The sequence below is a fragment of the Astyanax mexicanus genome, chromosome 4, assembly GCF_023375975.1.
Source record: "Astyanax mexicanus isolate ESR-SI-001 chromosome 4, AstMex3_surface, whole genome shotgun sequence".
Classification (NCBI taxonomy): Eukaryota; Metazoa; Chordata; class Actinopteri; order Characiformes; family Acestrorhamphidae; genus Astyanax; species Astyanax mexicanus.
Genome location: NC_064411.1, coordinates 29,635,001 through 29,647,978, shown reverse-complemented (window position 1 = coordinate 29,647,978; position 12,978 = coordinate 29,635,001). Strand labels below are relative to the sequence as shown.

The window sequence follows — 12,978 nt, the reverse complement described above, 5'->3', positions numbered from 1 at the left end:
AGAATTATAAACGTTTTGGAACATTGCTGTAAGGATTTGATGGAATTCAATTAATAATACCCAAAAGTTACTAATCATCCCAAAGGTTTAAGATATAGATCCAGCACTCTGGAGAACACTGCTCAGAGCTAAACTCCTCCACAGCCCAGTTCTGGGATGTTTTAAACCCCTAATACTGCATCTCAAAAAAAAGAATATCAAAATGTAAAATGTATATATTATACTGCTGTCATAAACACATAGTGATTTATTTTAAATATTTCTTTATTCTGTTGTTGATGATTATGGCTTACAGCTAATGGAAACCCAAAAATCATTATCTCACAAAATTAGAATATTATATATGGCAGTGTGGGCAGTGTGGCTGCTGGAAAATTAAATCTGCAACTACATAAAAGTTAAACTCAGCAGAGAGAAGCATGAAGTGCTGTAAGATTTTGTGGGAAAACCCTGCACTGACTTTAGACTCGGTGCAGCAGCATTAGCATTAGCAGCTAACCCCATTTTTGGCAAAAACAGAACTTGTGCTTAGCGTAGTTAGCGTGAAACTCCTGTATAACTCTGTACTTCAGCAAAGTGTCTTTACTGCTTCTTACAACCTGACTGATAAAATTTATACATAAGGCACACTGAGGATTTGGGGGAAAATAAAATAATTTTAAGTGCCCTTCATAATGTGAAAATTACGGTACTATGCTTTTTTTTGTGTTTTAGCTGTTACAAATTAGTCACTAACTAACCTACTAGTATACTAATATTTTTAACACATTTGCACAAAAATATATATATTATTTACAACTAATGAAGTACTACTATAGTTTATGAAATATCTGGTTTATTTACTAACAAACCAAAAATTATATACTGGTAATATTTTTTTCCTATTTTCTCCCAATTTATCTGGCCAACTAGTCCAATCCATTAAGCTGCTACTTAGCTGTAAATCCTCCATCACAGGCGATGCCACAAAACCAGAGAGGTGAAGACTAGTACATGCCTCCTCTGATACATGTGAAATCAGCCACCTCCTCTTTTCAGAAAAGCGCAGCGACTTGGTTCTGATACATCAGCTCACAGACGCCTTGTGCTGATCAACATCACCCTAGAAGTGATGAGGGGAAAGAGCGCCATCTACCCTCCCAGAGAGAGAGCATGGCCAGTTGTGCTCTCTCAGGGCTTCAACAGCTGATGGCGAGCTGCATGACCAGGATTCGAACCAACAATCTCTCGATCATATTCTTATTTGATTATTTTTCTTATTTATTTATTTAAAAAAAACATACTACCTTATTAGTATTCCAAACTTTATTTAAAGATGTTTGATATTTTTCTTTATTTATTATGTTCGTAGTGTTAATACGTAGTTCATTACTTTATTCTACTGTTGTGTGTCCTGCTTTCCCTTTGCTGCTGTAATGGTGAATTTCTTCACTGTGGGAAGAGTAAGGCTGCACCTGACAACCATGAAGATCAAACAATTAGGCAGACGATTTTTGGCATTACCGTATACTGTGTCACTGCAGTCGCCATGTAAGCGCCAATTTGCACATTTAGTCGATAAACCTCCGAGCACCGGGTTACATTAACATCCCTCTCTCTCTCTCTCTCTCTCTCTATTTTATGAGTAATTCATTCAGATATTACGCATGAGGAAAATATTTCTTGGCTGTAGTTGATCATTTCCTCTGCTCAGCTCGGCTAACGTCTCTCCGTCTGCCGTTCTCTGGGTCAGGCTCTCGGACGGCGATCAGTCAAGAAGCTCCGCAGGTTTAGTCACAATACCGGACTCACACTTTCCACTGAACCCTGCCCTGTCTCTTAGACTACAGCCCGTGCTTTATTGCTAATGCTGGCGCTAACATCACACTCGGTGTACTATCTGTTAGCGGATGTGTTAGCTACATTCCGTCCTCCTGGCTGTGGATAATCAAACCTCAGTAGCTTCATCCCTCCACATTCCACTGGGGAAGGGATCACATACCTGATGTAAAAATTAGCTCATAAACCATGAGACGAGGAGAACGGTATTGTATGATAATTCTGAAGCGAATGCTATTGACCAAAATCATCAACACAACACACACAAACACCTCCACAAAGAAAGACAAACTACACTACACTGAGGGTACTGCAAAGTCTAAAACTGGAAGAACTTCTCTAGACTCTATTTAGACTAAACAATACTTCAGCCTTTTAGCTAAGTGGGTAAATTTAGCCCCTAGCATGTTTTGCACCTTTGCGTGTTGCATTATCTGCATGTACTTGTGGCATACCGCCATAAATATTAGTAAAATCTTGCTTTTTAAAGAAGCAATTATGTATTATATTTTCTTTAAAAATGATGCGGTTGTGTAAAAACATGGTAAGTCCCAATCCCATTTTGCCCCTTGGCCCTACCACTTCAACCTACCTGTTTTTGCCTGTGTACGTCTAGGGGTAGGGTGCTCCAATTCTTGTTAGGCTGGAGGGGAAGGGGGGAAGAGCCAGGGCTACATGGCCCTTCAAACTGAGATTTTTCAGAGGAACACTCAAATCAGAGGGCTATAAGAATCACTGGCAAGATGGTGCAGCAAAAGAAATCAAAGAAACCCAAATATGAGTATTTTCCTAAAAACAATGATAACCCCTATATTGCCAAGTTTAATCTGTAGTTTCAATGTTTAATGACCATTTTCTACATAACAAGCATAAAGAAAATTACAATTCTTAGAGGAAGGATTACACTCAAAAACCAAGGATAGTGCTACAATAGAAAAATGGGATTGGGCCTAAGTTCAAGCACTGGCATCTCTTGACAATCATTTTTTAATTGTCTATTACAGAGTAATGCAACCCTACTGCCACACCCTGGGTTGTCAGTAGTAGCGATGAGCATATTAAGTTACTTAAAAAAAAACTGAGTGCTCACATTCAAAGCAGCGAGTATTTGAGATAGGTAAAGTGATCCAGACTAGTGCTGGCTAATGCATCCCTCTAAACATGCTAACGTGAACTGCTGCCCATCATGGAAGAGGAGCCACGGCTGTTCACTACCTCAGCAGGAAACAACTAGCATGACAAACAGAAGCATGCCTAACAGAAACCAAAGGTTTGACTCTATATTGACTCAATTTAGCTAAGAAATATGATTATGAGTTGCTATTAGAAATGTTCTTAAATGTTCTCAACCTGGCAAACTGAATGAGCTTTGTGTCTTACCCCAGTTGATTTTTAATCAACAAAGCCATACACTTTAGGTGTTATTAAATCAAATCACCCTAGCTCGTGTCACTGGAGCTACAAGGCTAGCATAGCTAGAAAGCGCTAAAAGATTCAATTCATCACCATGTATTTATGTAAATACGTAAACACGTCTTTCAACCTATATTCAGGTGGTTTAAACTTGATATCATGGCCACATGAGTACACCACATTATCACTTACTGTGAGCTATTTTAATAAATAAACCTTCAACGTACAGCTGAGCCGTTTCCGATGCTAGATCACAGTAAGTCGTGTTAAATGTGTGCTCAACCACTTTAACAACTCTGATGACACCTTAAAAGCAGGATGTGGTACAGGCTAAATAAAGATAAACGTGTGGGAAATGCATTTACAGATACCTAACACAACCGAAAACATGATCTATAGACATTAAGCCAGAACTGTTCAACATGTGTGTCCCAGACTGCCTTCATTGAGTTCACAGAACTTGAATACACAGTTAGTCCAGTAAATCGGGCTGTGCAATATGACCAAAAATGTATATCTGTTATAGGCCATAACGGTAAATACAGCTCTGGAAAAAGGTTTCTTTGATTTTAACAAGTTGAAAACCTCTGGAATATAATCAAGACAAAGAACTGCTTGCATTTTTGCACCAGGAGTAAAGGCATAAAGTTACCCAAAAGCAGTGTGTAAGACTGGTGGAGGAGAACATGATGCCAAGATGTATTAAAACTGTGATTAAAAAGCAGGGTTATTCCACCAAATATTGATTTCTGATCTCTTAAAACTTTATGAATATAAACTTATTTTCTTTGCATTATTTGAGGTCTGAAAGCTCTGCATCTTTTTAGTTATGTCAGCAATTTCTCATTTTCTGCAAATAAATGCTCTAAATTACAATATTTTTATGTGTAAGAGTTTTTATTTGGGAGAAATGTTGTCTGATTCATTTGACTTAAACATAAACCTATAAATAGCTAAATCAGAGAAACTGATTCAGAAACTGAAGTGCTTTCTTAATATTTTACGGAGCTGTATATTAATAACACATACTTTTTACTTTTACTTTTTTTTTTTAATTAAATGAAATTGCAACAAAATTGTCAACAGCATAAATCCAACAACCGTTATATCAGTGTTTCTCAATCCTCGTCTAGAATGTCTCTTTATTATCAACACTTCATCATATCTCAGACCGGACATACTAAAAAAAACAGCGCTTACTGAGCTTAACTCTGGAGGGGAAAACCCCGGCAGGTTTTTTCCCTTATTACGTTAGCGAGCGCCCCTCAGCAAATGCTCAATACATGCTCAATCTCAATACATCCTCAATACATTGACGTTGATGTCAAATTTTGCATTGATGAGTTTAACATTTTAATCTTGATAGAGTGGAAACTGTACACCAGGGGTCGGCAATTAAGTTTGGCCCGTGGGCCAGATATTTTTCAAGCCATTAGGTGGCGGGCCACAAAAAAAAAAAAAACATTTTTTAAAAATAAAGTGTAAAAGGATGAAGTGCTACAGACTAGTAGCTCTCCAGCCCAGAAGGTTGTTGAACCCAATCGCAGAACAGTTTCATTCAAAGCAGGTAAACCCAAGATAAAAAAGGGAAAAAAATAAATAAATAAACACACCGCTCCTCACGCGGGATCGAACCCGTGTCGTCAGGGTCGCGGTCCAATACACTACCGCTGCTCCAGCTAGTGAATTGGGACATGGCCGGGATTAAACGTCCTAATAAGGAAATAGGAAGCTCAAGAACGGGCATAAAACGAGAGTGACATAGAAACACGGAGGAATGTAAAAAAAGCTCACTAGAAAAGCATTTTATTTTTATGTTTTTTCATGATTATTCATTATCGTTCAAACAACCTCACAAATTTAGGGGTTTCTAACACTGATTCTTTTATTCACATTTAAATACCCAAGAACTCAAGAACTCAAGAACTTAGTCTCAAAGAAGAAATAGTCTGATAAAATGTGATTAATCACAGAATTTTATTATGATTAATTATTTTCACCATTATTAATTGACACCAAGAGTGTGAATATTTCATCAAATACTATGGTATATGTTTATATTTGTTTTCTTCAGGGATCATACACTTTTTAAGAGAAATTGTCATGACCAAACAAATTTTCAAACATCAGTGCAAACATGGACAATAAAATCAAAAATCAACTAAAATTATAATTGAAATTGGTTATAGTAGGTCTAAAATGAATCAGATCCACGAGCTCCATTGTGTACTGCTACTGAATTACTGAATGAACTCTGAGCTTATGTACTTTTTTTTTTTTTTTAGCTCAAAATAGACTTTCTCCATTGATAAAAGAAACACAAAGATTTGTAGACCAAATTTCAATTTATTTATGTTTCCAAACCTTATCCAGGCCTGGAAATTGCTATTTTCAGATTCTATTACTTTTCCAGGTTTTTCATGACCGTACAAACCCTGTTTCTTGTTGTGTGGTGAACTGACATTACTCCACCCATGTAAAACTAATCCTATAAAAGTAAATAAGTAAATAAATAAGTAAAATCTCTTAAAAAAAAGCCACCTTTCCTCTTCTTCATTCTCTCATCTGTGCTCTGGCATGTGGAGGCTGTAAACTGTCTCTTTTCCGGCTGATGAACGTGGATTCTTGAACACAGAGCTTTGTTCTGCTCTGTACCACCTTACAATACACACACTGTGAACCGGTGCCAGGGCTGTGTGTATAAATGACATGCACAGCCTCACATCACTGCATCACTTACTGACACTTCAGTGTGCTTTCAATATCACAATACAGTAAACAACTTTTACTGTGCTGGCATAGATAATTTAAAGAAATAGCAAGCAAGTTTGATCGCCAAAACGTCTTCCCTTCTAGAGCAATCCCGATCAAATGTAAGTGTTATTATAATTATGAAGTGGAAAACCTATAGGAGCAACAACAGCCGTGAAGAGGTAAGACAAAAAAAACAAAACATGGAACACTGGTGAACCTTCCCAGGAGTGGCTGGCAACTGAAATTACTCCAAAAGGGCATGAACAACTCATCCAGGAGGTCACAAAAGACCCCAGAACAACATTTAAAGAACTGTAAGCTTTAGAGCTAGATCTAGCAGGAAACTCCTGTGCTTATCACTTGTATCTTAACCAATCACCAGCTTATCGAAATTATAGCTGTTTTTATTCAACACTTGCCTCAGGAGTCTAAGTCTGGTAGCACTGCAGTTCAGTTAAAACCTCAGTTAAGGTCAGTGTTAATAATTCAATAATAAGAAAGAGACTGGGTGAAAATGGTCTCCATGGGAGAATTCAAGATAAAAAACACAGCTGACCAAAAACAACACAACCACCCGTCTCACATTTACCTAAATTATCTTGATGATCCCAAAGATATTCTTTGGACTGATTTGGACTGAACTTTTTTGAAGGTGTGTGTCTTGTTACATTTGGTGTAAAAACTAATGCATAATAAAAAAAAAAACATCATACTGAAAGTAAAACATGGTGGTGGTAGTGTGATGATCTGGGGCTGATTTGCTCTGCTTTTCAGCGGTTGAAGGAGAATATCCGGCCATCTGTTTGTGACCTCAAGCTCAGGCTTTTTTTAAATAATTTAAAAAGTGCTTTTTATATTTACTCTTTAGATTAGATTATCTTTGTCTGATATTAAAGTTCTAAAAAATGTATGTATGAGAAAAAAAGCAAAAACATAAGAAATCAGTAAAGGGACAAATACTTTTACACGCTCTGTAAAAAAGAATACATTTTTTTTTTTTATTTTACCAAATTGAAAACCTGAAACTGAAATCCATCAATCCAAGCTGAACTGCTTGCATTTTTGCACCAGGAGTAAAGGCATAAAGTTACCCAAAAGCAGTGTGTAAGACTGGTGGAGGAAAACATGCCAAGATGCAAGAAAACTGTGATTAAAAACCAGGGTTAATCCACCAAATATTGATTTCTGAACTCTTAAAACTTTATGAATATGAACTTTTTTGAGGTCTGATCAGATCTTTTTGTCATTTCAGGCATTTCTCATTTTCTGTGAATAAATGCTCTAAATGACAATATTTTTATTTGGAATTTGGGAGGAATGTCCATAGTCCATAGTTTATATAATATAACAACAATGTTCATTTTACTCAAACTTGAGTAAAATGAACATTGTTGTTATATTATATAAACTATGGACTATGGACATTCCTCCCAAATTCCAAATAAAAATATTGTCATTTAGAGCATTTATATATGTATTATCAGAGAGCAGACTGTTCACGCTTAACTGCTTGTGCGGGTGAACCGAAATATGCAAATTGGCCACTAGGCAGCCAGACTCTATTTTAGCTTTGTGTGCTTAATCCTTTAGTCTAGTCTCAGCTTATGCGAGTGTGAGCTCCAGGCGTTTACATTTGTATCTACATTCTGGCTAGTCTTGCTGTCTGCAGAGACTCTTACACAGCACAAAGCTGCACCATCAGTGGAGGGAGATACCACGCTCTGAAATGACAGGCCTACAGTGTGCAGGTTTACCAAGAGCACATAGCTCTATTCGACACACACACACACACACACACACACACACACACACACACACACACACACACACTTCCCCATGTGCTAAAACATGAAGCAATATAAGGTCAAAAAAGAAAGGCTTACAGCATTTGTGTGATTGTGTGTGAGAAAGAGGAACTTTCAACGTTTTTCACGAGGGTGGAGAGAAACAAGCCACCAAAGGGAAGTGTGAACCCATCTCACAATGACAAAAAAAAAAGTCACACACAAAAAAAACCCCACACTCCCTCCCTCCCCGACCTCCGCCATCTTTAATTAGCACTGTCAGCTCACTGCAAATGGTACGGTTATTAACAGAGCAGCGGCAAAGCCTGAGCAAAACAGCCCCGCTCCACACCCACCCCACTCGTCATGCTACAGTCCTAATAGCACCACGCTACTTTAATACTCTGTGATCTGTGCTTATACTGCATATTAACCCTTCACTGCAGTAAACCAAGAGCCTACACCTATTTTAAAAGCCTTCATGTCCAGCCCTGTCTAAGTAGGTTAATAATTCTATAACAAATTTACTTAATAATCCTTATTTAAGGGTGCTTTCCCCTAGTAAAAAAAAATTATATATATACTTAATTGTACTTCTACACGAACATACTGAGAATTGTCTAAGTAAAAGATTTTAAAATATATTAAAAGTACGTTAATATTATGCTTTAATCAAATGTTTGCAAGTAAACTGTAATCATACTTTTTAAAAAGTATTTAAAAAATACACTTTTAGTTTAATTGTAATATTAAAATACTTCTAAAATACTTATTTTTCCAAACATACGTTTCTACATTTTTAGCAAAGTGTGTTAAAAAGTACAGTGTATCGTGTAATTTTTTTAGAAAGTGAATTAAATTACTGTTACTAATTAAACACGCTAACAATTGTAAAACAGTATATTAAAATATATTTTAAAACAAAGTATACTAGAAGTGTGCTACTTACCAAAAACAGGAACAGGAAGCATATTTGTACTATAATGTAAATAGGTCGCATATATTTAACATCAATTCTTAGTACATTTCTAATATACTCTGTGTATAGTAGTGATACAGCTGTAATACTCATTAAATGTATTTGTATTATCATTTTACTGGAAGCATATTTAAACTATGATGTTATATATTTCAGACTTTTTTAGTTTGGGTCCAAACCAGAGTTTGGTCTAACTAAAATAGTTGATCTTGGTCCAGATCTACTAAACCATGGTTCAGTTCATCTGCAGTATAAAAATACATTTCTAGATGATTTAGATTTTCAGACTAATTACAGGAAGTTGAGTCAGTCTTTAGGCTTTAAAACAGATAAAAAGAACTGGTGTTGTGCCTGTATGAACACAAAAGCTTAGACTTAGACTGGAAGTTCATTTGTTAATTATAACAGTTGATTAATCCTTATTTATGAACAGAAATACAAGGAATCTGAGGAGAATCTATTTAAAAGGGCTATAGGTACTGCTCGTAAGGATTTTTTGCACCTCGTATACAGAACTTTAGGGAGTTTTATCTCCCTAAATTATCTAATCTAAATGATTCTGCACCCAGGATCGATTCTGGGCTCTTCTCGGGTAGGAGGGGAACATGTTTCAGAGTGGTGGAACGATCGCACAATTCCATCTATCTCTTTTTTGAATGAATAAGTGCGAAAGCTTCATCTGTTTGCTGTTGTTTTTCTATTTTACTAGGAAAGAAACACTTATACAGTGAAGAACAGCAGCAGGAGCTCCTCAGATAAAGAGCTGTTCTCATTTCTCTCCAGTGTGTTAGCTTGTTATGCTAACTGGCTACTGTTGCTTCTTTGGCGGTCCTGGAGGGGAAAATAAAAACGGTATATTGGATGAACCAATATAGCACCCAGCACTAATGCTACAGTACTACAGAAAACTTACTTTCTGAATCCATGTAAAAGTATTTTTTTACTGTTGTTGAATAAACATTGTAAACTAGGGATACACTGAAATATTTTTATTTTTATTTTGGCCAAACCCAAAACCCCAAAGGCCAAATAGCGAATATCAAATATATTAGTAACAATTTACAATAAGGGTCACAATTAACAGTACCTCTGACAGTAATAAACATTGTTAAATAGTTAAGTAATGTCTTAATTAACTAATAACTGACACTAGTTATGAAAATATTAAACATTGCTAAATTGTAAGACTTATGAATGTTGTAAATCAATAATCAGTTATTAATTTTATGCTAAATTATGTCTTCTGAAGTAGTGTCAATTAATAATAAGTTGAGATATTCTGTCTTAAGTAATTAATGTTAATTAATGAATTAATTATTAAAGTTAGTATACGTATTTATGCAGGTTTTAATTCATTTCATTTTATACTACATTTTAACCATTAGATTAACAAAACTGTTTAATCTACACAGACGATACATTCGCTGCATTAATAAAGAGTGCGTCACTCCATGCTGGTTGCAATTTGACTGCGTGATCAAAGATGTCCGTGCTCGGAATGAATATTAACTAACTATTAATAATTAAAGTCCTCTCATTTACTAAACTGAACACCAAAAGCTGCTTTTTTGCTTTTTTATCGTTTCTGCCGATAAAAATAATTCATATTAGTTTATTTTAGTATGTTCCTATTCAAAACTCAATATGCAGTACAAATACTGCTACAGCTACTACAACTATTAACGTATTGCTATTATTATTGATGTTTACAGTTCTATTCCAACACTGAGCGTGAAATTGGCTTCAAAGCAATAAAAACCCATTAAAACTGCTATACTCTTCCGCAAGTGATCAATAGCACTGTAGGTTAGGATGAGTTCACTGCAAACTAATTTTTTGATAAAACCAGTCTTTAAACCAGTGAATCTATTATCCACAAGCGTTAGAAATGGGTGTGTGCTGCAATTCATCTACGATCAAACTAAAAAGTTTTATTCCAAAAGTAAAAAAAAACTTCACTAGCATGAAGATGACTTGCACATAACATATACCGGAACAGCACACACACTCATACATGTACACACATTCACACACACTCACACACACAGACAGACAAAGAAAGATAGTAGGAAGCCATTATCCTTCCTCTAACACCAGTTAACATACAGCAAACGTTCACACACACACTCTTAAACACTTGAAAGTTATGCACACTATAGAAATTAAAGTGCTGAGTGAACTTCATATTCATGTAATGTAATAACACACAGAATCGTGCAATATTTTAAAAACGTTGTAAAATTTTGTCAAATAATTAAAATAAAAACACTGTCTACATTCAACTCATTGGTACAGAAAGTTTAGTGTTAGTGTGCATTACCGAAAGAGGGGTGTGTGTGTGTGTGTAAATTAAATTAAAATATTTGATGTAATCCACCCCTCCCCCTAAAAAAAACAGTATTTAGTAAAATTGTGGACTTTTATAGCAGATATAAATGAATACAGTCGTCAAACAAAACAGTATCTCACCAGCGCTACTGAATGTTGCACTGCTGAACGTTAGATAACTATGCAAATTAATGTGTGTGCATGTGTGTGTGTGTGAGTGTAAGTTACTAAGTTAGCTCATACCTGTGTGTGGTGCTGGTGCAGAGCTCCCTCTGAAAGCAAGACGGAAGCTCACCCGTGGGTTACCCACCACATGCTGCTCGCCGTGATGCATTCTGGGGGAAGAGCCTGACGTCGGCCTTGTGGCCCTGTGGTGTGTGTGTCGCAATGTAATGCAATGCAAAACCAGAAACAACATCTATATTCTACATTCAATGGAGAGTGAATTTGTTTTTCTATTTTATTATGTATATATATATATATATATATATATATATATATATATATATATATATATATATATATATATATATATATTATATATATAACTTCACTGCACTCTTCACATTTTAGTTATTGTAATATTTAGTTTTATATTTTTAACTATTTTGGTAATATCTGAAAGTGAATAGTATAGCTTTAACCAGACTTTGTAACATGATTAATTGATTTTTAAACAGATTTTTTTATTAGTTTTTTTTTTAATTGAGTCAAAATTGTAAAAAATTTGGACCAATTAAAAATTATCTCAAAACTCTCCTTGAAACTTAGTTGCGATATATAAAAATAAATAAATATACACTAGGAACAAAAGTTTTATATGTAATCATGTTTTGCTCTAACCAAAGTCCATTTCACATCATTTTTCTACTTTAAGCTGATGATGAAGGCTCAATCCCATTTTACCCCTTGACTCTCCCACTTACCCCTTACCCTTTGTTTTTGAGTGTAACCCTTCCTCTTGAAACAGAGTTACAAGAGGTAGGGGTGAAATACACCCCCTAAGAATTTGGACAACCCTTCAAGCACCCGATACATCATCAGGAGAGTTCAGTAACCTAGCTGCTAACTAGCTAATTTTAGGGGTTTTTGTATGTCTTCAGAAAAGGGGCAGATGGTCCAGAAATTAAGTAATATTGTCAATATTTCAAATGTCTTTGTGATGGGAGCTGAAATTAGCTTTGATAAGCTTTTATTTTACTTTATGTTCATTCCACCTTAAATGTTGTAGCCCCTGCTTGCTGTTGCACCATTTAAGATGGAACGGGGAAGTTAGCTAGCTAGTTACTGAGACAAACTACTAGCAACCTTTTTTATGCCTGTTATGAAGAATTTGGCCATAAAACAATGAAACTACACATTAAACTCTGGTAATACAGTGCTTATCGTCACTTTTAACAGGGAAAATATTTATATTTCTGGTTTTCTTACCAGTGATTCGCATACCCCTTCGTTTAAAGTGTGCATTTGGAAAATCTCTGTTTGAAGGGCTAATAAGTCCTATCCCTTCCCCTAACCTACCCCTCCAGCCTAACAAGAATCAGGATGTGCACATACAAAATAGTGAGGTAGGGGTAAGGAGTAGGGCCAAGGGGTGAAATGGGATTGGGCCGAAGTGTTACCTCAGGAACTTTCGTGTTTAAGGTTTTGAGGTGTTATGCTGGAAGTGAGGCGGAATACTGTGCAGTGTGCTCATGGAAAGGCAACATGAATTATGGGAGTTTGAGTGAGGACTGTTAGTGAATGCAGATGGATAGAACATTTTGGGCCCTGTCGTACACCCTGCGCTAGGCGTGTATCGATGCTCGTTGCTATCTTACACCCCGTCAACAGTCAGTTAAAATAGCGTTGGAGTTTAGGAATAAATCAACACTGATGGGTGTGGTGGTCTGGTGGAAGTGA

General features: G+C 36.0%; 1 protein-coding gene across 2 annotated transcripts in view; it reads right to left on the bottom strand.

The window, feature by feature from the left end:
- Positions 1–12,978, bottom strand: part of mbnl1 (muscleblind-like splicing regulator 1) — a 120,347-nt gene that overhangs the window by 91,454 nt on the left and 15,915 nt on the right. The window contains exon 1 of one of the 2 annotated variants that reach the window (XM_022679224.2): positions 11,320–11,392. The exons of the other annotated variant lie outside the window; for it this stretch is intronic. The gene's annotated coding sequence lies outside the window, so the exon portion shown is untranslated. Of the gene's footprint in view, positions 1–11,319; positions 11,393–12,978 lie in introns of those variants that run through there. 2 annotated transcript variants of the gene reach the window in all.